This window comes from Varanus komodoensis, unplaced genomic scaffold (genome assembly GCF_004798865.1).
Source record: "Varanus komodoensis strain SLA01 unplaced genomic scaffold, ASM479886v1 scaffold1, whole genome shotgun sequence".
Classification (NCBI taxonomy): domain Eukaryota; kingdom Metazoa; phylum Chordata; class Lepidosauria; order Squamata; family Varanidae; genus Varanus; species Varanus komodoensis.
The window spans coordinates 3570683-3597632 of NW_025335268.1; the positions used below are offsets into that span (position 1 = coordinate 3570683).

Consider the following 26950-nt stretch of genomic DNA (forward strand, 5'->3'; position numbering starts at 1 on the left):
AAGCATAGGATTGTACCCTAAATCTTTCTCTTACAGTTGTCTTCACTGGCAAATACCACTCATCCCATTCAACAGGTCAGTAGAGATGTACATTACAAGTACTATGTTGGTCAGGTAATGTTCAAGAGTGTCTTGGGACTGCAGGAACCATAATGTGGCAATAATGAAATTGGAAAACTGCAAGGGGCTGAGTGTTTCCTATGGCCAGACCCTTCCTGCTGCCACAGAGCGTGCCCAAGACTCCCACAGTGCATGGAAGAGTACAACCACACTTTGAGATGCACTGCTCCATTGAAAACCAGAAACTAATCTTCTACACTAATCATATTGCTTTCAGTGAAAGAAGGCCTTTAAGGTAAGAAATCATGTAAAAATAAGTGTTGTACCTCAGGAAACTCTAAAGAAACCATATAGACTTAGTGGGTTCTCAGATTTGCTAAAAATATCAAAACCACTTGAGATAAAAGAATTTTGAAAAAGCTGTTTATGGTCCATCATGCTCACTGCAGTATTTCCAAGCATGATCACAAAAATAGCAGCATACTACATAAGTCATCATTCTTAAAGCATTTAACTGCACATGCTCAAGACAGATGAAGGATGACTTATGACCAAAGTGACTAGATGATGATGACTTCATTGTTTTTTATCCCACTGAAGAAGCTGTACTGAAAAATTGAAACAGACTTAGTTTCTGTACCACAAACTATGGCCTGGTTCTCATGTAATGCTAAGCCAGGTAAGGCAACCTTTCAGGATCCACAGATACATCTGCAATTTTTTACAGATCTGGTGATGCAATCTTTTACCAGACCTGTTGGCAAATTTATCATTCTAACCTATGAGCATTCACATTTAGGAATCCCACTTTCCTTGTCCCTCCTTCTTTTTCTCCTCCCCTGGTTCTGCTGACCACCACTTTCTCTTCATCCTGCCCTCACCTGCAATCTCTGCATTGCGCCCCCCCCCACCCCGCTTGTGCACCTTCCCCAGCACCAAACTGTTAGGCATCACTGAAGCACAGAGTAGGAAGTAGGAAGCTAGCAGATCAGAATCTGATATTTTTGCTCATCTGCAAGATAATTCATGACTAAAGCAACAAACTATGTTCAACATGAAACATGGTGCAGCATTATGTGAACAAAGTGTAAGAATGGACTGCCTGTGTACCACAGGGAGCCTTCTGTAGCATCTGCCACCAATCTCTGCAGAGAACTGGAATGGAAACATGTACAACAACAGTTTCTAATTTTTCCATTCCACAGGTCATACAAGTATGCTACAGCATGTGTAATCATGCATGTTAAAGGATTCACACAATCTAGTATAGAACTCCCCAGCCCAGTGCCTTCCAGTTGCGTTGGATGGCAACAGACATAATCTCCAATTGCCAAACTGGCTTAAAATAGGAGTTACAGTCTAATACATCTGGAGGGCACCAAATTAGGGAAAGCTGATCTCATAAGTAGGCCCCTTGCACTGAACACAGACATACGCACAGTGTAACAACTTCCTACCTCATGAAACATGCTTGTATTAAATTCCACTGATTAGGAAGGGAATAATACATTTTTCTTATGAGAATGAACACAGCATACAATTTTATTGTATTTGACTTACTTATATTTAACTCTCACTAAAAAAGTTAACAGAGCTTGAAATTCTGTGGATTTTGAAAATAAAAAAAATGTAACTTACATAACTTACTGATTATAACATTAACAACTCAACAGCTACTTTTAACACTGGAGGTAAACATTTGGCTCAGCTCTTGGGTTGCATCCTGCATTAATCTCAAAATGAGGTTTTCATGCTATTCCAGTGAGTATCCCTGGAATATAGTAATCCATTTTCTACACTGTGGCTATAAGAAAAGCCGACTGTGCCTATGTCATGCTTTGTTAGAGGTTCATGATCACATTATCTCATGGTGGACCTGACACTTTTATTCAGTTTACAGTATGTTCTGTGTACAGGCAACTTATTTCCTTTGCCAGGGCTGCTGACAACCTTTTCCACACTATATTAATCTTGTTTACTGACTTTATCTTGGTACAAATATCAGAAAACTGAACTTTTTATCTCGGGGAGAAAATAAACAATGTGTTGACAGAAGCAGAAGCTATTTTCTGGACTAAAATTGGTTGTTTACCTCCAGCCATACTTATGGAAAATGTTTTAAGACTCCAACTTGCTCAAGATACATAATCCATAATTTAATAAATGTGGAGATTCCAAGGAAAGTCACTCAAATACACTGGAAAGGATAAGGAAAAATGCATACAAAATAAAATATGATTTGCACATAATCTACACATAAATATAAGAATGTTTTATCTACTCAACAACTGACTAGAATTTTTATTTCTTCTATATACCATTTATATTTTATTATAATAATTTTCTGTAATAATCCACTTCCTAGCATTCTGTAAATAAGGAAGGTTGGAATAGTTTTTCCTGCGGATTCTACTTACCCCTAACTGTTACTCTCCAAGTTGAAAGCCAGTAAAGGGTATCTGTACAACCCCACAAATGATCAAAATAAGAGGCAGCACTGGCAAAGGATAAAATTGGATGTGTACTGGGGCTGTAGATTCTAGTGGAATGTTTTTTTGATTTAGTGGATTACTTGGAAATAAATCTGTTTCAAATGTATCCAATCTCTGTGTGAGATAGATCCCCAGTCTATTCAAGTTACGTGAAAGACATCAAGAAAATCATTTTCACACAGAATATTTTTAAGGCATATTATATAAAACTTGGTTAAAATGCCCATTAGAAGTGGGGAAAAAACATGTTGCTGGATTAATGTAATCTTCAATTAGAAACACAAATATTAATGACTTTAGAAATCCTCTGAGAAGGTTTATATATTCAGTCAACCATTCTTCTCATCTGAGAGTACAAAACAGAATGCAGATACATAAGAGATTGAAGAACTATTTAGAGATGACTAAAAGGCAAGCCTAGAAAGGATATGGGAGCTATGGTTAAATAATATTCTTTTCATCTATTCTCATTTTAAGGTTTAAGTCATACTTAAAAAAAAAACAAACCTGTGCTGTAAAGTACAATGAAAATAGGAAGTCACAAAAACAACTGTTGACAGGGTCAGGCCAGGTAATTCTGCTGTGTTTAGAGTGAGTGTATACAAACCTAAAGAAGGAAAAATGTATTGTCAAATTAGTGTCCAGCTTCATGTAGCACGCTGTGAGTGGCCTCTGCTGGCTAACCAAGGGCTACATAAGTCACCTTGTCATCTATTATTATGATGGTAGCTTCACAGTGGCTAAAGAAATGCCTTAACAACAAGTTTACATCTTTTATTAATATATTAAGTTTATATACTTCAAGAACGACAATCAATATTCTGAATTTAAGCGCAAGGTGATAATATAAAAGTATAAACAGCAAGACAGCGGTAATCATTTCTTTGAGTTTTATCTTCTATGTTGGCATTGATATTTGCAATTAAAAAACCAATTGATCCTAGTCCTATTATTTCTGCCATGCTCCAGCATCCTCTTTGGAAGAAGAACTAGAGCCTGCATTGGACTCTGACCCTGCACCTGCCTGCTGAGTTGCCTTGGAATGTTGCTGCCTGCCAGTGAGATGGCCAAGGCCTTGCCTTCTGCCTGACCACTGTGGAACACTTGACCCATGTATCTAGGATCTGCTCGGCTTAGAATCTGAACAGGTAGCATTTCATTTCTCTTAGTCATTGCAGTAAGAAAAAAGTTGCAACCAAGGTTGTAGTCCACATTCCACTGAAGTCAACCACAACAGTTTGATTTATTGTAGCAGTTGTTGGCAGTGCCGTACATAGTCTGTACTAAGGGAAAAAAGGAAAAACCCTGAGTGCACTACCACTACAACCACCACCACAACCAACAACAACCATCCTAAATGTTGTGACCTGTATTAAAGATGATGACGAAACAAATCTGCACATACAAGATGGAGAATGCATGACCTAACAGAAGTGAAAAGGAAAAAGATCTTGGAGTAATTCTGGACAATAGGCTAAATGTGAGCCAACAATGTGATGCAGCCGCCAAAAGGGCAAATGCTATTTTGGAATGCATTAACAGAAGTATTCCTTCCAAAGTATGATAAGTAGTAGTTCTTGTATACTCCTCACTGGTTAGACCTCACCTGAGATACTGTGTCCAGTTCTGGGCACCAAGATTTAAGAAAGATGCAGGTAAATTAGAAAGGGTCCAGAGGAGGGCAACAAAAATGATCTGGTGTTTGAAAACACTGCCCTGTGCGGAGAGAGTGAGAGAACTGGGAATGTTCAGCCTTGAGAAGAGAAGATCTCTATAAGTACTTTAAAGGCTGACACAAAGAGGAAGGTCAAGATCTTTTCTTGCTGGTGCCAGGACACGGCATATTCCTTAGGACACAGAATAAGCAATTCAAGTTGTGACAACCCAGATTCAGGCTGGACATCAAGAAAAGCTTCCTCACTGTCAGAGCAATACAGCAGTGGAACCAGCGGTCTAGAAAGGTGGTGAGTGTTTAGAATGAGAGACATTCAAAAAGAAACTGGACAGCCCTCTGAGTGAGATGGTGTGACATGCTGTCCTGCAACAGCAGGGGGTTGGACTCGATGGCCTTCATGGCCCCTTCCAACTCTGCTATTCTATGATTCCATGATTTACATTACATTTCACAAGAGAGATTTGTGAGGAAGTAAATATTTTCTTTATCCAAGTAGCTTGTGAAAATATATTTTCACAAGTAAGTATTCATAGGTTTACCAAAGGCATGTCAAATCTTGCTATATTTGTGTGCGAGTTTGTGAGGTCTAAATGTTATGACTTATGCCAACCCTATGAATGAAAGCTCTCCAAAATGTCCTATCCATGTATGGAAATAAAATTCAAAGGAACAAGAAAAAAAAAGGGCTAATGCTTCAGTGCCATACAGACTGGTAGTACTTGGGCCAAAAAGAACAGCGGCAACAGCAGCAAGTACAGAACTAGAACAAGTTAAGAAATGTGTAAAATGCTGAATCATGACTTCTTGTTGAACCATGGTCTACAGCCCACTTCAACTGATACATAAAGCATTATCATATACAGACACCAAAGAGACTCCTCTCTATGTACAGGCAGTCAGGATATTGTAAGCAGTGCATACAGGGAAGAATGCAATGTAAAAAGTAAAGGATGTGACAAATATGTTAAGACTTGAACAGTGTTGATAATGCAAACATTTTGGCATCTGTATACTAAATAACTGCTGCAGCTGAATAAAACCCATGATCTTAATTCAGGCCATGTGTGACAGAATTGATCTATTAATTTATTTTTTTTTGCATAATTGGCTTGGTTATCCTATGTAGAATGCAGAAGGCCACTGCTGACAGATGACATAAAATGGATACCAGAAAGGGTATCCATTAAGAAACACATGGAAGAACTTTTGAAGTACCTAGATCATAGCATCATTGGCCTTAAACTGAACATTCTTGAAAAAATAAACTTCAAAGGGAAAATCCGGCATGAAAGTGGCCATATATCAAGAACTTCAGTTCTATCAACTGCATCCTGAATTAAGATAATGGGTTTTTATTCTGTTATAGGTATTAATTAACTAATAACCATCAGAACATTCTTATTCTCATTAACTCTGCTTGGAGAATGTCCTTTAACATTTGACACCACTGGTACTTGTTGCATTTCATTATTCTCTGGCCTCACTGCTTATAGTTGTAGTCCTTCATCACACGATAGTGTTGTAGCCGTAAACTTAACACTAGTCCACAAAGTGCTCATTATAATCAATATGACAGTCTTTAAGGTGCTGCAAAAATCTGTTCATGTTTATTAGATGCCAAAATATTTTTAAGACAATTGAACAAAGAATTAGCTACTCAGGGGATCACAAAATTACATAGATTTGGTTCCAATGCTTTTCATACACCATGATAAAATATCAGTGAAGTATATGCTGACATTTAAATCTGAAAAAACACCAGCACAGAATTTTAAAAATGTTCTTGCAATACAATATTGTCTTGAATCCCAACCCGAAGCACAGATACTTTGAGAAAACTTATTTTGATTATTTTGATTTCAATGGAATTACTTTCAAGTAAGCATCTTCAAGATTGCAGGGTTGCTCTCTTGTTCAGTAGAGGATTATGCACTTGATTCTATCATTCCCCTTAATTGCTCCCTATTAAGGAGAATGTTGTCAGACCTAAATGACTAATGATGCCAAAAGGTGACTGCAGTTGTAAGAAATATTATTTTGCCGACACATAGCATAGTACTCTGGGATATTTCTAGCCTTATTTCAGAATTCTACTTCACTTCAGAATTCAGTCCCATTATCTTGACTGCTCAAAATTGTTCACAGGGTTATCTAGCTGACATATAAGATAACCCTCCATCTCACTAGACACCACTGGGATATGACATGCTGACCCACAGTAAGCCTTGATTATTAGCTTGAAATATATACCACACAAAAAGAAAGCTCTAGTTGAAGAATAGTGTTTTAAAAATCTTTCTATAGTACATTTAAAAATATATAGAAGGTAATCAATTCATTAGAGAAAATTAAAACATAAAGGAGTATTATATGGTGTTACCCTCATCCTTAACAAATTTACTTGGAAGCAGGAGTCCTGGTTTCAATAGAGAATACTTTAAAATAAGTTTATAATTGAAGGCTTAAATATTTTACCACAACTCACATGAGAATTCATTTCAAGGTAAACAAAAAGGAGACTACAGCAATTTTTTTTGGTTTATTAATTATGTTGTCCAAATGTATTTTGATCACACTTAGGATAGAGCTCATGGTATCATGGTATTCTGGGATATTTCTAGCCTTATTTCAGAATTCTTTACTTCAGAATTCAGTCTCATTATCATCTTTTCACAATTACTGAAAGGTAGCAGAAGTTCTAGAACAAATAATTGTTTGATATAATGACATGTTAATCTAAAAGTTAGAAAACATCTTGTGATTAATTTTAAAAATGTCTCCATTAATAATTTTAATATATAGAAATATAAAAAATGGTTCACTATGGAAAAATTTCTATTACTATTGGTATTGCATACATTTGTACTTCATCTTTCTTCCTCTTGCCAAAACAAAAACCAAAAAATCCACAAGGCTTACAAGGCTCTCCTCCTTTAGCTTTTATCCTCACAAGAACCCTGTGAGTCAGGTTAGGTTGAAAGTCCAGGAATGGCCCAAAGTCACCCAGTGAGCTCCATGGTCAAGAGGAGACTAGAACCCGCATCTCCTGAGTCCCAGACCAGCACTGCGATCACCTCACTGCACTGTCATGACTTTTGCAAAATTCTATTCATTTTTCTAAAAGAAATCCAATATCAACAATTTTCAGTCAAAGCAAAGCATTAATAAGTAAACAAGCAAAGCAGTGTTGACAAAAACCTCCCTTTGAGAATACATATTAGCTTTTTATAACATATGCTCTAAAATCTAACTGTGGTCACAAACTGTTGTAGCTAAATATGATTACTTAATATGGAAATAGCTAAGATTTTAAGAGCAAGTAACAGAAAAATGGTAAACAGTGAGTTTTCTATAAGGCATCTGAAATATCTATATTTTGATCCTTTACAACAATAAAATAAAAACTTCTCTCTTTCATTTACACTATTACCCAGTCAGGATTACTTTGTGTCTTAACTCTGTGATTCTGCAGCAACAAAATATTTCAGTGAACATTATTCAATCCTCCAAGTAAGCAAGCATTGCTGCATTCCAAATCTCTTATACAGGTCCTTGGGGTGGAGTGTGGAGCAGCTTTGCTACTAAAACCTGTCCATCTTGCCAGCTGTTGAAAGTGGCTTGACAGTTCCAAATCACTATAAACCATGCGACAAGGCAAGCTTATTTCACACCAGAAATCAGATTCGGATTCCACCTGCTTCTCTTTTTCATTAAATTGTTCATGGACAGAGCAGCATGACAGAATACCCAGCAAACATGTTGTCATGCCATGTGCTAGTACCTCACTGTTGACAGACATCTGACCTGACACATCTACAAACATCCGAGAGAGAGAGAGAGAGAGAGAGAGAGAGAGAGAGAGAGAGAGAGAGAGAGAGAGAGGTGTGCACGACCAAACAAGCATGTGCATGAAATGTTTTATTCAAGCCCTCTTTTCATTTCACACTGTTGGGAGGGGGAGGAGAAGCAGAATAGGAAGCCATAGTTCAGATTCTAGACCCACTGGTTTAGGTATATTCTTATTAGAGTAGGGCTTAAACATGATGTTGCTTCTTAGGGGGCATCTATATATACTGTTTTATGAAAAGTCATATAAGTCTTTATCCCTGCTGGGCTTCTTGCAGCAACCAATGGGATTGGAAGAAAGGTCCTAGCCTCATAAATCTTAAAATTTAAGATATAAATTTGTATTGTGTGGGAAACAGAAGAAAGGAAAGGTTTAAGAGACAGATGGATACAATCAATAGAAATGGGGCCAGATCAAGAGAAACTAGAATTAGTACAAGCAAACAATGCTGCTGTAATTAGCCTTAATTGCAGATGGTTAACCCAAGGGCTTCAAGGAAAAGAAAAGAGATGTGATGCCACAAAACTGTTCTGAGAAAGGGTTTTATGCAGAAGACCCAGCAAGAAAGAATGGCCAGACTTATTTAAATTTAAGAAAACTTTATGTAGCATAGGCTAACACAAATGGCACAGCAAAGCAAAGTTATAGGGAGAAATAACAAAAAGGCATACAGCATGTGAAAAGGTGAAAAACTGAAGTTTGTGCTCAATGCAGAGAGAAATGGATTGCAGAATAAGTGTCGAGTGTTAGAGAACAGTAGATGATTATTTAAGAATTACAGCTTTGAACAACACTGAGGAGTTCAGCCTTTAATGCCAAATAATCATTACACAGATACATGATACATGTCATGATACATGTTTCCAGATACTATTATCTTGTCAAGATTTTTACTCCATAGCCTCAGAGTTTTCATACACTAAACCAATATCATCACTATTTTTGGCTTTAGTAACAGCTACTGAGGCCACCTAGGGGTCTTCCGTGAGCCATGGAGGGCCCTCCTCCCTCCCCATTAACTGGCAACACTGCAGGAGGCCTTCTGAAGTCTGCTCTTCCTGCTGCCCAAGCAAGCCCCATCAGTCATGGTCAGGCAAATTTCAAAGCCTCATTTAAATCTCAGATGGGATGAAGTGTGAGTGCTCTGTTCTACTCAGTGCAGCAAAGTCTCTCAGTGCAAGTCCACATTGCTCTCTCTCCCTCACCCACACATTCATTGCCCCCTGCACCTCCAGCAGCTGTACAGGGTACCTTTTTGTCTCCTGGGCGACAGCTAGTTGGCTGCTTACATCTATTTTATCCTTTTCTTCTCAGCCAACACAGAGCTGAGGAGCTGGAAATTCCTGCCACCGCACCACTGAGGTCTCCTCTAGAGCCCAGGCCACAGCAGATGGCCCTCCACTAAAGTGAACAATATTTTATTTATTTATTTAGAATTGTTGTATGCCATCCCATTCGCATGACTGTATAGACAAGAAGGCTAAGCTAGACAGCATCACTTGAAGTTAAGCAGCTACTGTAAAAAGATGAAGCGAATGGAGGAGAGAGAGGAAGAGAGAGGTGGAGCTCTATACTTAAGCTAATTAGAAGTGTTCCCTTGCTGTCATTTTTCACATGCTTTTGGAAAAGAACATCCCATTCACAGTTCTGGCAACATCAACAGAAAGCTGGAGGCTGATGTTCTTATATTTCCTAAGTTTGTTTCTTAGGTATTTATACCCAAGATACTACTGATGGCTTATTCTGTAGCCATGTAATCAGCATTTTATTTAATCTCCTAAACTTGTACAATGACTTAGTGCACAGTTATAGCCCATTTTTAAAAGAAGACAAACTTTTTCAGAGAATATATTTTACAGGAATTCACATACAACCTAATTTTAAAATGATTTGCAAAAATATATGATTCCTATAATACATGTCAACACATTGCCTTCATAATTAACAAGAAGTTTAAAAAGTGAAGCCAAGAGGCTTACATTGTAACAATCGGCACCACTTTATTAATTCAATAAAGCTCTGCCAATGTACATTAATGGGAGATATGGCATGCTTATACAATATGGTTATCATAGTGAAAATCCTTAACATTTACCTCATAGAAGTATTGTTGTTCCTATCACTTTGCAATCCCTACTCTCCTTTTCTATGTTTTTGAGCTGTAACCTTCATACTGATTTATTTCACACTGAAAAAGACTCATTGATTTGAAACCTAATAATGGTTTACATGTTGAAAATTGTGTGTGTGTGTTTCTATTAATATCTTCTGTCTCCATGTGCAACATTGAAACAGATTGACCACTAGATGTTTTGAAAAGGGCAACTGCTACATTGTTCCCTTGGCACACCAGAATGGCAGGTCAAACTTTTGTTCCTCTTGTCCTACAAACAATTTTCAAGCCCATGCTCAATAAATAAATTTGGTCTCAGTACTCCCAATCAGGGCTGCACAATCCCCTCAGTAGCAGACCTATGATAAATGGACTTATTTTCCCAAATCAAACACTTGAATTTAAATTCAGATGAGTTAATGCAAAGGTCAACATTGTAATCAGTTCTTTTGATCTTTATAGAATTTCTGGAGTAATACATAATAAATCTGAAACAAGGCAATTTGCAGCTCTGTATGGGTGGCTGGTAATAAAAATCTTAACGATTAGAGCCTTTATGTACTTAGGGAACGTTTTATAGTAATAGCTATAGTGAGAACCTCAATGCAGAGGGAACGATGGCAATAGATAACACAGAAAGACATGATTGCTCGATTGTTTTTGGTTCATACAATATGTGTTCATATATACTATAAACCAAATTAAATCACACATCTGCTGATGAATGTAACACCGCTGTGATCTTTGCTCATTTGGCAGTTTGCACCATCAGAACACAATTCTAGGCATGTTTACTCGGAAGTAAGTCTCACTGTGCTTAATGGTACTGACTCTCAAATAAGTCTATATAGACATTGAACTTGGTGGTTCTAACTTTTGAGCAGCTGTGTATAGAACTGCACTGTTTAGACATTTATATTTCTCCAAACTCGAAAACAATTGCTGAAAAAAACTGCCTGAGATTGATTAAAGCATTACAGGTATCGTGTAGTTACTGGCAAGCAGATTTCTCCATGCAAGTATTGCAATCTATGAGATACCAAATCTATGAGATACCAATTTCTACCACTACCAAATGGAAGCATTTTGAACGATCTCCCTATGGTGATCCTAATCTTTGGGTAGGCTTTTAGAGCCAAAAAAAAGGAGCCACCAAGTTCAACAAACATCATTTGACATCTCAGTAATAAAACTGAGCACCATTCTAAACTCTGAAAAACCCTAAAGGAAGCTTCATGTGTGTTTTACTGAAAATACAGTTCTAAGAGTCCACCTGGGTATTCACAGATAGGAATGAACTGGTATAATATGCTATGTGCCCTGGGTGGTTGGAGGATTCAATAAAGTATTATTTTAGCTTCAGCTACAGGTTAAGTGCAAGAAAAACTACAGCTAGTCTGACAATGAAGAACACTAGACTCCTTTTCAGAGACAGAATATCATATGTCCATAAAACTTGCCTTTGCAAGTAATGTGGATCAGGGAGAAAGATCAATTATTTACTGTCAAATGAATAATGAGAAATTCATTGAATTCCACTGATGAATCCCCAAGAAGAAAAACAGAACCTGATGCTTTAGATCTCAAGGGATTTCGATCAAGTGGATGTCAAGTTATTACTCTATATCATGTGCAACCCAAAACAGGTTTTTGGAATGTCATGCTGTGAATATACTGTTTGAAGTTCTAGACTGATTAACTGAGACACAAAATTGTTAAGATTTCACCTTACATGTTAGCGCATCCATAACCTGCACACACAAAGGTTGAAATAATTTGATACAGACCTCAACAAATATCAAATGAATATAATGTAAAGTCCTGGCTGCATTTTATATTATTGCATATCAAACCCGTCAAGGGCAAAAAAATGCCCACTTTTTCCTTTGTTCCTACAATTGCTGAAAACTGTTCTATTATAAATGAAGTGGTTTATTCTACAAAAAGCAGAGGTTTGCCAAAATTATTTGATGTACTGATATCATCCCATTTTCTTTCATCATTTCCCCATTTACATTAAATCTCTATTTTTACTTTTCCTTTGACACATATTTTCCAATCAGGGTTAAGAATATAAAGGCAGATTTGTTTGTGATACTATTTTCTCTGTGACTGTTTGCTAATAAATTCACATGTAAATATGTGAAGATTCTCTTTTCACCATCCAAGTGTGACACAAGCATTTAATGGACAGTAGTGATCAGGAGATTCTTTTAATGATATACAACTGCTAAGCACAACACTGAAACTAATATGGATGCAGGATATTAGCATATTCCCCAACTAATCACAGAAAGTATGTACTATGCAGTGGCGGTGGGGAGAAATCTTTCCATCCATCTCTAAAGCACTGTAAGGCAGGAATTACTGGACCTCTTGCCTGGGCAAACAAAACAGTTCCTTCTTTCCATAAGTGCAGTGCAGAGGAGGGTTCATTTGTCCTTAATGATATCACACAGCCAAATTTGATGGATAACATGTTATCGCACTATCATAATGATTGCTGTAAAATGTGACTGGCTGGGAGCATGTGCTAATCAAGATTTTTTGGGGGGGCGGCAGACAGAAGTAGAAGCAGATTAGAGAAACAATTGTTATGAATGTGTGTGAACAAATCCATAAGAGAGAAGGTAGCGCTCTTTTTTGTCTGTACTTTTGCTGATTACTCCCAACATCCACACCTCAAAATGAAATCCTAAATTTCATCACCACAAAATTTGGCACACTATTACAGCATACTCATTTTAGAGTGGGCTTATTTCATGTTCTGAGAGATAGCTCAACATATATAAAACAGCATGCAAGATCTATGAGCACAGGTCACTGGTGAATGGAGGCACCGGATGTACTACCCTAGATGTCAATGCCTTTGCAACTGAAGTCCTGGACACTGATGCATAGGATGGATGAGGGCACACTTTCCTGTTTGCTTCTTGATACTGATATAAATGTTTTTACATCAGAAACAGTGTGCGTTTTCTCCACATATTATTCTAATTGCATGCAAAGCCCTTTTGTGGATGAGCCACAATGGATTAGAGCCATGGTTGGTACCTGTGCTGGTGCCAAAACAAAAGTAAACAAAAATCTGAATTATAAAAATCAGCTAAATACTTCTGGGGGGGTGTTAAAAATTACCATGTTTAGGGAGCAGCTTCAGTTGAATATTGCAATGATGCCTCCAAAAAATAAACACCATATTCTCTCTTTTTTTTAACTGAACAGCTTATTGAGAATAAGTTGGCTGTTTTAACTGACAATGGAATTCTGTTTAACATGTAAAAGCTCTCAGTCCATGTTGAATATGCTCATGAATATTCTGTATACAGCAATACTATCCCAAAATGTTGGCCATGGGAGCACAAGGCAGCAGAGGGAAGGGGTAGTGCACCGTCCACATCTAAGAGGATTTCCTCTGGACCAAGGAGAAAGGGCCATATGTCTCAATGCATCTATAAATTACTTGGACTCTTTGGTTAGACCACAAAGGGATTCCCAAAATAGGCTGGAAACAGCTTTTTGACTGAAAATTAATTGCCTAAATTCTAATATGAAGAAAGCACTGCTCTTGACATATATTTTCTTGCAGCCACTGCTGTTTGAAGCTAGGTCTGTAGAGATGAAATACAATATGCTGCAGTTTTAAAATTGGGAATTATTATTCCATCTAGGTGCTAAAATGCAAAGAAATCTGCATGGGTCTGGTGCCTCTAGGCTCAAAAATTTATTATGAAATAAAGGAAAATGAATGATGATATGTCAGCTGGCCTGGACCCCAGCTATGAAACAGCATTTGGAAGGATAGAAATCTCAAATGACTCTTCCCTTTTAATCATCCCACATATTGCAGTATGTTTGTAAACCAATTATTGGAGATCAAGCCAAATGTCTGAAAATCGAAAAGGAAAATTACCCTATTGGGCACCATGTCCTTAAAGGAAATGTGCCACCTATTAAGTATACAATGCATTATTTCAAAGGTTGCCTTAAAAATAGATTAACCTCTAGACAAAATGCTTATAAAATAGGTATCCATAGAGACTTCAGTGACAGCAAATCATTTTAAACCACACTTCATATCTGAATACCAAGACAATGCCAAGTTTTAACAAAATAACGACATTGTTGTATACACCTGGGGAAACAATTTCTGCAATATGCACTACAGTGGAGATCTGTAGTTCAGTTACACTGTTTTTAGAAGTTATGTACTTAACACAGTGTTTGACCATAGTAACAATTCTAAGAGAAGGGAAAGAGGGCCAATCTGGAATTCACCAGTCAATGTATCTGTTTTATGATCTCAAAAAAGTGCCTAATGATCAAATTAGCATTATATCAACTTCCCTTTTGAACTATGCAATTATCAGTTTTTTGGAAGGTGCTTTTTGAAGCCATTTAAAATAAATTCATATAACTGATGAACACATTTTAAAGCTACCTGCTGAATGTAAACAAAACACTTTTTGTTGTTGCAGGAAGTTGGCACAGAATTACAATACACTAAAACTATTGAAATATACACTCCTTAATTCTATGTACATTTTGGCTGCTTAAATTGTATCAACATTAACCAAATTAAAGTAGTCTAGTAGTGTACAGGATTGAAACCATAGTCATTACATGAAACTTGCCAGAAGTCTAATTTTTTTAGCCTTTCTGCGAATGGGGTGGCATATAAATGTTCCAAATAAATAAATAAATAAACAATCAACTTAGGCAAGCATTAGTAATTTTGGGAGAAATCTCAGAATGACACAAAAAAGTCTGAGGAAAATGACTTCTAGATAAAAGGTTTTTAATAATTACACAAATTTACAAGGTTTAGAATTCAGTTTGGATCCAGTGCTATTCCTTTATATGGCCTAAGCTCTTCTTAGATATTTCTATGGAAATAGCTATGTGCTAGACCTGGAGTAAAAACATTTACTGTTCTAATTATCAGTGTGGTATCAAACAACAAAGCCATATTGTCCCACAGCATGAAGTGATCAGATACCTGCCCAAAGTGATGGACAGCTCTGGCCCACTGAACAGGCAAAAAAAAAAAAAAAAAAAAAAATCAAATCAAATAAATCCCATTTACTTTCTGCCAGATGGGACCTACTGGACGCTTCAGCGCAAACAACTCATCCTTCTTCAGACCTTCTTGTCCAGCTCTTGAGCTAGCTCCAGCTGATAATGATGGATATCAAGGCTACAGTAAAGTGGGTGACAAAAGCAGCCTTGTTATAGCTGCCAGTCTTTCAGTCTTGTCATTATTACACATTGAAGATTTATTTGAGTTTATTGTTGTGCACTGGGTCTAGCCATTTGCAATTCATCACTGAGTACAGAAGGTTCAAGATAGTGGCCATAGCTATAATTGCCACCTCCACCTGCTTTTTGAAATTATGAGGTCAGCAGCTAGGGCAGCCCACTGTTCACAGAACTCCTCATGTCAGAAGAGGTGTGTAGTGTAAAATACCAGGGCTGCTCTTCCTTAAATAAAGGTTGGTGCCAACCTTTTGAGAATTCTGCATTACCTTTACTTGAAAGACTAAAGACTAAAGTTTACTTGAAAGACTAAAGACTTACCAATTCTTAAAAATTTAAGACAAAACTTAAATCCTGCTACTGTTTTACTTACGAAGAAATTTGTGAACAGTTTGTGTTCAACTAGAAATACTACTGCAATCAGGAAGAACATACTCTTAGATTGGTTTCCATCCAAATAAAGATATTAAAATTAGTTTAAGTAGCCTTACACACAAGCATTTATTGCATTCTTCTAAGCAATGTTAGATTTTTAAAAAAATGAGTAGCATGGGATTTGAGCCTGCCTAAAGGTTATACGTTGTGAAATGCAATTCCTTCCTTTTAATCCTTGATGTAAGCTACCTCAACTATGAGGAAAGCATTCTCCATTATTGCCATATTAAATGGTGAAAACTGCAACTAGTATTGGTAAAATTGTGCCTCCTGAAATGCTAAAAAATATTGGCTAGAATAGTACATTATGGACCATATACACATAATAAAAATAAACTTGGCATTTTTACTCTCTCATTCATAGCTCTTAGACACAGTTGAAATCATCTTTATTTTCGTCCTACATTACTTCAAGCTGATTTGAAAATTCAGCACAATGTCCAAATTATTAAGATGCCCTACAAATGGCAATTTGCACACATATTTCATCTTTACCATCCAGAACACTTGCAATCCATCAACTTGCCAGAAACATATAAAACTGGATCCATACTATATTAGTAATGTTTCAAAGCATATTGAAATCAATGGTATAAGTCACAAATGAAGTCTTTTAAGTTTTAGCATATTAGAAAATCTACTACAACTTCCTTTATGAAACTTTTTCAATATTTGCTGCTTTTTCATACTGCAATGAGAGAAATCATGCAAATATTTTAACATACTGTCATGGTTTTAACAGTTTGAAAACCAACACTGAAATTATCAGAAATCTTAGAAAAACATCCAGTTTTATTACTGTAAGGCATGGCATACTGCACAAAGAACGAAGACTGGACTGCATTAGATAAAAATGTTAAATAATGTAATCACAACTCAGTACAGAACCCAGTTTTGCAAAACCCATGTGAAAGATTTTCAGGTTTCCCTTCTCTAAGAATAATATTTCCCTTCAATTGTATAAATGAAAGCCAAATACAGTAAAACAAACAAACAGAAAACTCAAGAACTCAAGAACCTCTTTCTTCAAATATCTGGGCTATTTTTATTTAGTCTGAGAAAACTTTGTCTTTGGAGGACAGAGGAAGGTATTGTAAGTGTGGAAAGGCTGAGTAGCATTGAGTTCAGCATGGACTGATGAAGAGTTAAGTTGGGAGAATGCTGTGCAACTTAGATTGCTGCTGAAGGAACACATAGGTCGGCTATTAGAAGATTGATGGTAAGCTGGGAAGGTTAAAGGTGTTGGTTTAACCTTTAACCATGATGGTAAAATTTGGAAGGTTGTAAGATGTGTCCAGGTGTTTGTTTGTGTTTATTTCTGTTGCTTTGCTTTAGTTTGTTTTGTTTTTGTGCTGGTTGGCTATCCCTGGAGAGCATGGAGGGTACCTCTATTACAGTGGTCATGGGTAAGGGAAGATAAGGCAATGGGGGTTGGACAGACCAAAGAAGGAGAGGAAGGGGCAGCTGTCTTATTGCTGTCCCCTCTTCTGGTCCTCCCCCCAGCCAGATGGTTCCTGGTAACCACAAGCTTGCCCTCAGGCCTGGTTGTGTTGCTATTAAATGCTAGGTCAGCACATAATAAAATCTTAACAATCCATGATTTAATTGTGGATGAGGGTACTGACATGGCCTATATCACCAAGACCTGGATGGGACAAATGGGAGTGTTAGGGAGGAAAACTTGGGCTGAATTGGACCAAACACTGCTTAGTACTCATTACCAAGCCTACCCATGGGGGTGAAGACAACTAAAAGGTATTTTTATTCCACCTGCATTACATCTTCACTGTGCTGTCCAGTGGATCTGCTCTGGGGCCTTCTACATTCTGGTCACAAAAGAGATATTATTAAACAATGTTGATGTTGTTATAACCTTCCCAGGGAACCATGTGGCTAACAGGGCAGGCTAGAAATCCAATAAATAAACCTTCAGCAACCCACTGTGACAAATCTGTATGACACTTTGAGGGCAAAACCATTCACATTTGCTTTGGCTTGGACACCACAGTTGTACCAGTTCCATTGGCAGAGGGATCCAGTGTGCTGTGTGGTCCAGTTTTGTTGGATCAATTTCAGTTACTGCAGCTAAATGATATAGACATGGTGCTTGGACAAGTCTGGGCCACCACTTGCCTGCTCGACCCCTGCCCATCGTGGCTTATTGGGAGATCTAGGAAGGGGGCCTGCACCTAGGTTCAGGAGGTTGTCAATGCCTTCTTGAGATAGAGAGATAGAGATAGAGATAGAGATAGAGATAGAGATAGAGAGAGAGGGCAACTGTGATAACATCACTCCTAAAGAAGCCTGGACCTGGACCTGGATGATGCAATCAACTTTAGACCAATAGCCAATATCCTTTTCCTGGGCAAGGTGATCAAGCAGAGTGGAGGGACAGCAGCTCCAAGCAATTCTGGAGGAAACTAGGCCTATTTCAATTGGGTTTTTGGCCTGAGTTTGGGACAGAGACTGCCTTGGTCACCCTGCAGAATAACCTTTGCCAGGAAAGAGACAAGGGAGAGTGTGAACCTGTTGACCCTCTTGGACCTCTTAGTGGCTTTCAATACCATCAACCATGGTATCCTTCTGGAATGATTGGCTGAACTGGGAGTTGGGGGGCACCGCTCTGTGGTGGTTCCACTCCTAGTTGGCTGACCGGTTCCAGATGGTAGTGCTGAGGGACTGTTGCTCTGCACTATGGCAACTGCATCATGGAATTCTGTAGGGTTCAATTTTGTCCCCCATGCTTTTTAACATCTACATGAAACTGCTGGATGAGGTCATCTGAAGGTGTGGGCCAAGATGTCATCAGAATGCTGATAACACCGAGCTTTACCTTGCCTTTTAATCTGACCAAGGTGAGGCAGTGGCTGTCTTTGACCAGTGCCTGAACTTGGTAATGGACTGGATGAGGCCAATAAAGTGAAGCTGAATCTAGACAAGACAGAGGTGCTGCTGGTGGGCACTCCTACACTCCAACTGGGAAATGTTCAACCTACCTTGGATGGGGTTATACTCTTCCTAAAGGAAAAGGCTTGTAGCTTAGGGGTGCTCTGGGAACCCGAGCTCTGCCTGATCACCCAGGTGGGCTCAGTCTCCAGGAGAGCCTTTCTACAGCTTTGGCTGATCTTTCAGCTACATTCCTACTTGGATAAGCAGAGCTTTGCCACTCATTTACATGCTGGTAGCATCTCATCTGGATTACAGTAATGCACTCTATGTAGGGCTACCTTTGAAAATGGTCCAGACACTACAACTAAAACAGAACAGGGTGATGTGGCTGCTTATGAGGACCAGCTATCAAGAGCACATTGCACTAGTTCTTCATCAGCTGCACTGGCTCCTTGTTCCAGTCCAACCCCAATTCAAAGTATTGTCTTTGACATATAAAGTCCCAAACGGATGGAGACGAAGGTATTTGAGAGAGTATCTCTCTCCACATATTTCCACTTGCCCCAAACCCTCCTCTGAAGTCCTCCTCCAAATATCCCCTGGTAAAATCAATGGGGAAAGAGCTGGGAGGGGGGCTTTTTCTGCAGTGGCGCCCAGACTCTGGAATTTGCTCCCCAGGGACATATGGCTGGTGCCAACTTTGATTTCTTTTAGATGACAAGTAAAACCCTTTTTGTTCAAACAAGATTTTGATAAATAATAACAATATATCAATTAAATTATTTTTGTTTGTTAATTTATTGGTGGTATTTGGACATGTTGTATACAGTTTTATAAAATTTTTATGATGTGAGATGCTTTACCAATTTAATTTTTATCTGTTTTTATCCATTCTATTGATTGGATTTATATGCTGCTGTCAGCATTTGTAAGCTACCCAAAGAACCCTTGGGTTATGGGGTGGCACAGAAGTAGAATGAAATAAATAAATCAATACAGAAGGCAACAGAATTAGCTGTTAACATCACAAACCATAAGGATCCCCTTGAATAGTATTAAAAAGCTATTAGAAACACCATTAATTCAACACATGTTGCTTGCTTGTGTAAAACTGGATTCTTATCACCTTTATATACTATCAAAACAGCTTCTTAGCAGGTAAGAATGTCTCTGTTGTCATTCAAACTTGAGAAAGGTCTTCCAGAATTGCTTTTCTGTGACTTGGATCTAAAAAAACACTCCTGTTTTGTTTTGACAACATAGCTGTACTTTTTTTTGAAGAAAAGTCAAGGGAATTAATTAAATATGTGAAGTTTCCCCTTAAACTGGTTCTGTACAAAGATGTAGAAATACTTTTTCAACTAGAGGAATTATACAGAACATGCTGAGAATTCTGAGGGAAGAGCTGCAAAAAGTATGTTTCTGAGGAAAAAAAGTTTGCTATGCAAATGTTGTACCTGGGTCTATCTAAAGCAGAGAAAGAATAATATTCACACCTATGAATGAGTCATATTGAAGCTGAAATCCAGAAAACCCATGCATATTATCAGTATACACAAACCTCTTATGAGGCTCCACTATCATTCTTATCACCAAATTACATTTATAACCTGCTTTTTTCCCTCTTGCAAAGTACCAAGGTGGTTTGCTTGGTCTTCCTCTACTCCATCTTCCTATTAAGATGGTCTACCCCAGAGCCAGATGGATCCAGAATGATTTCTGAGGGCTCTGGGGGATTTTCTGGTTGATAAAGCTGGCACTCCTGTTGATGTCCTGGTTGATTCATGGAATAGGAAGATGACCAGGGCAATCGACACGATCGCTCCTAAGTGTCCTCTCCCAACTAGCAGAACCTGCTTGGCACCATGGTATACACCTGAGTTGCAGGCGATGAAACAGGCTGGGAGATGATTAGAGTGCAGATGGAGGAAATCTCGGGATGAATTTGACTGAACACACAATGCTTCCTCACAATGCTGTCCAGCGGAGCTTTTCCAAGTAGTGCGAGGCTTGACACACTCTGGCCAGGAAAAAGATGTGGTCGCACCTTGGGCAGCCTGCTGTGACGACCTTGCCCAGCACTTTAAGGAAAAAATAGCTCAGATTCACCACGATCTGGACTCTGCAGTTGATATGACTCCAGTATGGGAAGTGTCCAGAGTGCTGTCTGGTCCATCATTATTGGATGAATTTCAGTTATTGTGGCCTGAGGATGTGGACAAGGTGCTTGGGAAGGTACGTCCTACCACCTATTTACTTGAGCCTTACCCTTCTTGGCTACTTAAGGAAGCCAGTTATGGGATTGGCCCCTGAATCTAGGAGGTTATCAAAACCTCACTGAGGGAGGACCGGGTCCCTGCCCCCTTGAAGGAGGCAGTGATCTGGCCTATCCTGAAAAAGGCACCCCTGGACCCAGAGGTGGCCGCCAACTCTGGCCAACATTCCATTTTTGGGCAAGATGTTAGAGCAGGTGGTGGCGGGACAACTCCAAGTACACCTGGATGAAATGGATTATCTGGATCCATTTCAGTCTGGTTCAGGCCTGATTATGGTAATGAATCTGCCTTGGTTGCCCTGTATGATGCCCTATGCAGGGAGAGGGACGGGGTATGGTGTCCCTGTTGGTTTTCCTGGACCTTTCAGTGGCTTTCGATACCATCGACCATGGTATCCTTCTGGATAGGCTGGCCGGGTTAGGAGTGAGAGGCTCTGCACGGCAGTAGTTCCGCTCCTACCTGGCCAGCTGATTCCAGAAGATAGTGCTGGGGGAATATAGCTCTGTGCCGTGGCAGCTTTGCCATGGGGTTCCACAGGGCTGTATTTTGTCCCCCACACTCTTTAACATCTACATGAAACCGCTGGGAGACGTCATCAGGAGGTTTGGGCTGTGGAGTCATCAGTATGCTGACAATACCCAGCTCTACCTCTCATTTACATCTCCTCCAGGGTGAGACAGGGCTGTACTGAACTGGTGCCTGGCCAAGGTAATAGGCTGAATGAGGGCCAATAAGCTGAACCTCAATTCAGATAAGATGGAAGTTCTGTTGGTGGGTGGATCGAGGTTTCAGGTAAGTGATTTTGGTCCTGTCCTGGATGGGGTAGCACTCCCTCTAAAGGACAGAGTCTGTAGCTTAGGAGTATTCCTTGATCCAGAGATGACACTGGATACCCAGGTGGTGGCAGCGGCAAGGAGTGCTTTCCTACAGCTTCGGCTGGTCCATCAGCTGCGTCCTTACCTGGACAATCACTGCCTAGCAATGGTGATACATGCTCTGGTAACCTCCCGGTTGGATTCCTATAATATGCTCTACGTAGGGTTGCCCTTGAAAGTCCAGATACTTCAGCTGGTACAAAATAGAGCAGCCAGGCTGCTGACAGGGACTGGCTGCTATTCTCATATAATGCCACTCCTCTTCCAGCTCCTCTGGCTTCCAGTTGAAGTCTGGACCCAATTCAAGGTGCTGGTTTTGACCTATAAAGCCCTAAATGGCTTGGGACCAGGATACCTGAAGGAACGTCTCCTTCCTTATACGCCCTCACGCCACTTAAGATTTGTAGGAGAGGCCCTGCTCTGAGAACCCTCCCTAAAGGAGGAAAAAAGGACATCCACTCGGAACAGGACCTTCTCTGCGGCAGCGCTCATATTGTGGAATACGCTCCCTAGGGAGGTTTGGCTGGCGCTGAGCCTATATTCTTTTCGGCACCAGGTTAAAACCTTTTTATTTAATCATTATTTTAAAAATTAGCATTTTTAATGATTCACAGTCACTTTTGTTTTGATTTATTTGTATTGGTTTTTGGTAATTTTATTGTATTGTTTTATTGACTGTTTTCATGGTTATTGGTTTTAATCTTGTAAGCCGTCCTGAGATGTAATAGGGAAGGATGGCATATAAATGTTTTAAATAAATAAATACTCCATTTTAGCTTCACAACAAAAGTCCTGTGAGGTAGGACAGGCTAAGAGTGAGTGACTGGCCCAAAGTCAGCCAGTGAGTCTCATGGCTGAATGCGGACTTTAACCAGACCTCCCAGGTCCTCAGTTCAACACTCTAACCACCTTGCCATACTGGCTTGGTTCTTATCTATTAATTTAATAAGATCAGAAGATTTGATACCCCTGTACAAATTTAATCTTATGAATTCAACTGGAATTACTTTTTTGGTAGGCATACATAGGATTTAGCAAACAAATGTGTCAGGAGACCTGAAAAATCCTACAATCCAAATCGCTATGGACAAGGTGTGTGTGTGTGCATGTGGGAAGGCCTGTGCTGCAACTATGCATACACACATGCAGTTCCCCGGACACCTAGCTGATACTGAATGCAAATCCAGAACATGAAAAGGTTGTGTACCTTGACAATGTTGACATGAAAACATTGTTTGGCAGCATACAAGTAGGAACAAATGGCAACCAAGTCTTAAGTTTATGTGTGTCCTTCCTTCTCCCTTGTGATAGAAGTATTTGGAAGGTTTTGCCCCCCCCCCCTTTTTTTTTAGTTAACCACAGCATTCTGCATTTAATAGACTCAGAATTGTTGTCCCCATTAATTGCAGTGGGTTTCAAAAAGACAACTTTGGGGTGGGGGGGAACTGATGTGGGCTTATTGAAAAGTAAGCAAAGTTAATGCTAACCATGATATTGCTGCAGATGGCATCACAACATGCAGTTAAGAAGAAATGAAAGTTTCCAAACTCCTTCTCCTGACTCATCTGGCAAGAAGAGAGCAAAACTTCTTGCAACTCATCCTGATTATACATATTGTGCTAAACTGTGGTTAAACTTGACATACAAATACAGTTGAATGTTGGCCTCTTAGCACCTAGTATAAAACATTAAAATATCACTTAATCCAGAGTTATCAACACTGTAATAAACAAAAAGCATTCACAGAAGGCGTAGGACAACATGCAGCTCTGATGCATATTACCAAGGCAAACAAGAACATAAGAAAAGCCATGCTGGATCAGACCAAAGTTCCATCTAGTCCAGAACTCAGTACACATAGTGGCAAACCAGCTGCCCACAGGAACCCTCAAGCAGGATGGATATAAGACCTCTGACTGCTCAAGCTCCTCATCAACTGGCGTATGCAGATGTGCCACCCCTGGTAAAGGAGGTATCACATACCCAGCAAGGCTAGTAGCCCCTCATATCTTCCTCCTCCATGAATCTGTCCAATCCCATTTTAAATCCATGCAAATTAGTGATCATCAGCCCCTTTCGGTGGTAGTGAATTCCACAGTAAGTATAGGTTCTGTGAAGAATTATTTCTTCTATCTGTCCTAAACCTCCCACCAATCTGCTTCCTAGGATGATACTAGGTTCTAGTGTTATGGGAGATGGAGAAAAATGTCTCCCACTCTACCTTCTCCACACCATACATTATTTTAAACACCTTTTTCATGTCTCGCTTAACTCACCCCTTTTCTAAGCTGAACAATTCCAGTTGTTGTAGCCACTCTTTATAAGGCAGTTCTTCAGTCCCTTGAGCATTTTTATTGCCCTTCTTTGTACTTTTTCACTTCAAGAGTGTCCTTTTTCAGGTAAGTTGACTAAAACTGGGCACAATATTCTAAGCGTAGCTGTACTAAAAATTTGTATAAGGGAAGCAAGAACTTGGCAGTTCTATTTTCAATTTTGTTCCTAATTATGCCTACCAGGGAGTTTGCTTTCTTCACAGAAGCTGAACACTAGGCCAACATTTCCATCAAATTGACCACTACTACCCCAAGATCCCTCTGTCATTGCTAGCAAACACTTGGGATTTTTTGTCCCAATGTGCATTACTTTATGCTTGCTTATATTGACCTGCATTTGCCATTTTCATGTCCATTCTCCCAGCTTGGAGAGATCCCTTTGGAGAGCTCCATAATCCCTTTTGGTTTCAACCAGCCTAAATAGTTTGGTGTCATCAGCAAGCCTGGCCACTCCACTGGTTACATCCATCCACTGGGGTAAATTGCCATCTATTCCCTCTCTCCTGTTTCTGTTTTTTAATCTGTTTATCATCCATAAGAAGAGCCCCACTGCTTTATTCCATGACTGCTTAGTTTGTGCAGGAGTCTTTGTCAAAAGCCTTTTGCAAGTTCAAATAGACCACATCTACTGGACTGCCCTTGCCTGTATGCTTACTGACATTCTCACAGAACTTCAATAGGTTAGTGAGACAAGACCTCCCTTTGCAGAAGCCATGTTACTACTTCTTCAGCAGGTCTTGTCCCTCTATGTGATTACTGATTCTATCTTTAATAACACTTTCAGGAAGTTTACTCAGAACCGATAGCAAACTGGCCCGTAATTCCCTGCATTCCCTTGTATCCCTTTTTAAAAATGGATGTTAATTGGCCCTTCTCCAATTGGTACAAGGGCTGATTTTAGAGACTTATTAAAGTAAGAAGGTCAGCAATTTCATGTTTGAGTTCTTTGAGAGTATATACCATCTAAGCCGGATGATTTACGGACTTTCAGTTTGTCAACAAGATTGAGAATTTCATCTTTTGCCACTATTTGCCTTAATTCCTCCAACTCCCTTCCAGAATACGTAAGTTCAGGAACAAGTATTTGCTCTGCACCCTCCTGCTGTGAAGACTGATGAAACAAATTCTTTCACCTACTTTGTAATTTCCTTGTCTCTCCCAGTGCTCTTTTAATTCCATCATTGTCCAATGGTCCATTTGAATCTTTAACTGGTTTCTTTCTTTTGTTATATTTAAGCAATTCTTTATTGTTTGTCTTGATGTTGTTAGTGATATGCTTCTCAAACTGTTTCCTTGCTTCTCTGATTGTCTGCTTGCATTTCCCTTGCACACACTTGTGGTCCCATCTATTTCATTCGAGAAAGACTTCAAATTTTGAAGGAAGCTTTCGTCTCCCTAATAGCTTCTTTGACTCTATGCATTAACCATGCTGGTGATTTCCTCATGATTTGTGCTACCTTTGCTCTCCAACCTCTTTGAAGTGATTTAAACTTCTTGATTCCTCTAGTCAGCTTCTTCTTTACCAGTTCCCTCATTTTTGAGATGTTTCCCTCTTATGAAGTCAAACGCAACTGTGTTTGACCTCTTTAGCAGTCTTCTACCTAACTGTAAATTAAATCCGATACCAGTGTGGTCACTGTCACCTAATGGCTCAACAACATTTACATCCTGTACTATGTCTAGGAAGCACTGGTTAGGGCTAAATCCAAGATTGCCTCTCCTCTGGCTGGCTCCATGACCAATTGCAGTAGGACACAGTCATTTAGGACACTGAGAAATTTAACCTCTCTGCTATCCAGTCAATGTATGAATAGTTGAAGTCCTCCAATGTTACAGTACAGCCTTTGTTGGAGGAGTCTCTGATTTCATTCCCCATCTCAAAATCACCTTGAGCATTTTGGTCTGGGGCACAACAACATATTCCTATAATTAAATCAGTTTTGGAGCCAGGAATTTCCATCCATATTGCTTCTGTAGAGGATTATCACTTTAGATTAACAACTCTACTGGACTCTATGCTCTCTTTAATATAGAGGGCAACACCACCTCCAGTATATCCTTCTTTGTTCTTCCTATGCACTTTCTATCCAGTGATGACCATATCCCATTGTTTATCTCTGCTCCAGCAGGTTTCCACAATGCCCACTATATCTAGGTTCTCCTTTAGCACCAGCTACTCCAGCTCTCCCATTTTGGCCAACGGCTTCTAGCATTTGTCTAGAATCACTTAAGCACAAGTGTCCCTCTCCAGATGCATGTAACTTTTATTCTAGCATTTTGTCCTCTCCAACTGGTTATCATATCTCACCATAACCTTATGGCCTATCTCCTCTCCTCCTGCATTTGGACCATCAGAAACTTCCTCCCTTTCATCCACTAGGGATGATTTGACCCAGACTGGATGCTTCCCAGTTCCTGTTGGCTTCCCTCTGGGAAAGTTTATTTTTATATTTATAAGCCACCAAACAGTTCAAATGAACACCCTAGGCAGAGTACAGCAATAAAATTGCAGCCAAAGGTTTAAAATTTCATTAAAAATAACCAATTAATAACAATTTTAAACAATAGTTTAAAAGCTTCTTTGGCAACTTCTTATGTGCCAGTAGTCTATTCTATTCTGGTTCAAGTGGAGCCCATTTCTCTTATACAGGCCTGGCTTGCCCCAAAATGTTTCCTGGTGCCAAATGTGAAGCCCCCAT

General features: G+C 39.2%; 1 protein-coding gene across 2 annotated transcripts in view; it reads right to left on the reverse strand.

Moving 5' to 3' along the window:
- The window catches only part of GPATCH2 (G-patch domain containing 2), a 134602-nt gene that overhangs the window by 54202 nt on the left and 53450 nt on the right, over positions 1-26950 (reverse strand). The gene's annotated exons all lie outside the window — the stretch shown is intronic.